Below are 3661 nucleotides of genomic sequence, written 5' to 3'. Positions count from 1 at the left end.
TTTTTTTTTTTTTTTTTTTTTCTTTTTTCTTTCTTTCTTTCTTTCTTTCTACCCCCTCCTCCTCAATTGATGTAAGGATTTTACAATCCACTCTCTTTAGGGCCAAGCATCTTCACTAACACTCGTTCCTTCTCCAATCGATGTGAAACTCTCCGAATACACCCTTTTTTCGAGGCCCAACATCCTTGTTGGCACACCGCCTCGTGTCCACCTCCCTTCGGGGCTTAGCCTCCTCGTTGGCACATCGCTCGATGTCTAGCTCTAATACCATTTGTAACGCAATCAAAATCTTACAAATTGTCAAATAATTCAATCCCGACATATTTGACATGGCTTCTTTCGAAAGTAAGTTTTTCGAATTTTTGTACTGGAATAAGTCCAATACCATCAAAGATGTGAAGTTTCCTAACCATTTAGGCAAAGATTCAATGCTATTAAAATCTTCAATAAGCAACGATATTAAATTAGTGAGGTGTTCAAGTTGTTGAGGAAGATATGTAGGGTTCGAATCATAACTTTGCATTGGATTCTTAATGAAGACAAGTTTGGAATATTTCGAAAATTTGAAGGAGAAATATCACGAGCATAATCACCTATCCACAATTCTTTGAGTGAGCTGCAATGTTATCTAACCAGTTTTGTAGTTTTGTCAAACTTTCACAACTATGAATATGAAGAGATTGAAGGGTGAAAAGAACTCCCATCGGGGAGTGAAATAGAACATGAAACCGTAAACTTCCAAGTAGTGGGAGGAGACCAGAACTCTGACCGTATGCCTATTGAAGAATGAGCCGGTGACTCATAGGCAGTGGCTTGGTTAAGGAAACCCACCGGAGCTGTAGCGACAGAGAGTCTTCATGGGACAATTGTCACTTCTTATAGACCCGAACCTGAGTAATCTATCCATGACCAAGATGAAGCTTGAGTAAAACTAAGTGGAGGTCTTAACATTGTTGATGAATTGAATAGGAAGAGATTGAAAATGTCTCTCCAAAGACATGGGCCTAGTGTAAGAAAATGTCTTCTAATGAGCTGAATGGTGTTCTTGGTGATGTTAGTGTTCTTTTTCAATTTCATGATAATTAAAAATGGTTTTTTTTTTTTTTTTTTTTTNTAGCACAATTTTCAAAAACTAAAAACCAACTAGATATCAACATTAGGTGAGTATATATTTGTCTGGACAGGTATGTATGAAAGATGCCCAGGGTATGCTACAAGCAATAATGTTGTGTGATGGTGAGAGGGGATTAAGGACATACCAAACCAAGAGCTTCATTAGAGATTCTCTTCTACGGGTAGAAATTATTCCTGAGTTCTGATTGGAAAAGGAAGGATTGTTTTTAAGAAGATGTCGTCATGGGTGAAGCACCTCGATATAAGTGAAAAAGAATTCGAGGGATGAAGGCAAGTCGGTTCAGAATTAGATAGCAACTTCGATTAAGGTCAACCAAGTAAATGTCTTACTATCGACTCAGTTGAAAGACTTGCCTTATGTATGATGACACATACCCAGTAACTCATGCATGTGTCATTTATGTTTTATGTTATATGATGATGTAATGATGTTGTATGATGATATGATGATGTTCTATGATGATGTGACGACGTTATATGATAATGTAATAATGTTGTGTGATGATGTGATGATGTGATGATACGATGATGTGACGACGTTATATGATGATGTGATGATGTATATGATGATATAACATAATGATATGATGATGATGATGCATCATAACATGACAATGTAAGATGTAAGATGATGAGATGACTTAATATGACGTTATTCTATATTAAGATGTCGTGCATGTATTAAATGTCATAATGTATTATGATGACGATTTTTCTAAGACACAACCCTAGATAATATTAATGATGATGATCGTATGAAGGCCAATGCATGCATGTTACTTAGAGTAATATGTGGAGAGGTATAGGGTTGTGTCATAAAAATGATTTAAAGATAAAAACTATTAGAGCCTCATACATTTTGTGTGTACATATTCATCGGGTTACTTCCCCATTTATGATGATGAGTATGAACTTGTACATTATGATGATGACGATCATCATGCCTCGCAAGACACTCAGGGGTCTGCTGTCCTCCGGACGTTGCAATAGGCAGCTAGCTCGACTATAATGGGTCCACGAGGGGTGTGAACTATCTGGGGATCCACACTTGCACGTGTGGGTCGTGTGTATCGAAGTACTACACATCCAATTTTGTCCGGACTAGAGGTCACCCCTATTATGTTTTAACGATAGGTCCCTAATCATGAGTTACATGTGTTTGCCTTCTCTGGCCCCACTTACTGAGTATTTCTTAAAACACACCAGCCGTGTGCTACTTCTATTTCAGATAAAGGCAAGGCATCCTTGTACGACTAATGACGACATCCGCATGTCAAGGCCATGACACATGCATAAGATAGTGGTATTTTATTTCTTAGACTTTAAGTTAGGATAAGGTGTTTTAACTGTTATGGTTTATTTATTTCATTTAGTATTAGTTATCTTAAAGATGTTTTTAAACACGCAAGTCTATGGTTGTGTTTTCTGATGAAGTTTTTAAATGTTTAATTACACATAAGAGCGTAAATTATGATGACGATAACGACTTTAAGTTAGTAGAAATCTAGAGTCGTTACAAAGTATTTCTTCAAACCTAGAGTCAACATCTCCATCCGGAAGAATCAACCAAGATAGCATAAGAAAATTTGAGAAAGTACTATTTATAAAGATGGTTCATAACATATACAGAGGACTTGTCAGTTGCATCAATAAAGCCTATAGTGTGATATAATTAAAATTTACTCGCTGTCAAGTAAAAGGTAAAAAAAGAAAGGTAGATCTTGAAAAAAAGGAAGGACACCAATGGTGTGAAGCTTACAATCAGCTCGTTCTTAGACTTTATCATTGACAGCTTTCCTTCAACGTCTCACGGATGTTCCTAGAGAGCTTGTTTGAAAAACTCATGTATTTGACTGATCTACACCCATAAATTTTCTACTTAATCTAAAATCGTTACTATATGCATATCATGAACATTTAATGCGGAAATACTTCATTGAAAACTTTATAATAAAATGTGACCTTGGTCTTACATGTCTCACCTAAGGATTTTAAACAAACGAATACAAATTGAATAAGAAAAAAAATAACATAAAGTAAAATGCCTTATACTAACCTATAGGCTACTAAATGAAAGGCAACTAACCTATAGTTTACTAAATTCAAATTACGAAATTATCATAAGCATGTACCACGATCTCTTGGGCTGCGATCTGTAACAACCGGAAAAATAAAATAAAATAATAATAATAATAAATAAATAAATAAATAAATAAATATTAAAAATATTAAAAAACAAACATTTGCTAACCCATCCCAACTCCTTCCTTCAATCTCTCACCACTCCTCCCCTCAAAAAATCTGGCAACAAATCAGGAATTCCATTTCTTTTCTGTAAAAACCACTTCAGATTTACCCCTATAAAACAAAAGGTTTAAGTAGATTTAGTTGCCCCAGTAGATATGTCATTTGAAGAGGTCAGTAGTATGTTAAATTTCTTTTTATTTTATTAAGTAATATTAATTTAGTTACAATTATTTAGTTTGTATGAGTTTTAGGAAATCACAGCCAATTATATTTTAGATCT

This window comes from Cucurbita pepo, chromosome LG18 (genome assembly GCF_002806865.2).
Source record: "Cucurbita pepo subsp. pepo cultivar mu-cu-16 chromosome LG18, ASM280686v2, whole genome shotgun sequence".
Lineage (NCBI taxonomy): Eukaryota > Viridiplantae > Streptophyta > Magnoliopsida > Cucurbitales > Cucurbitaceae > Cucurbita > Cucurbita pepo.
This window is presented reverse-complemented; position numbering follows the sequence as displayed.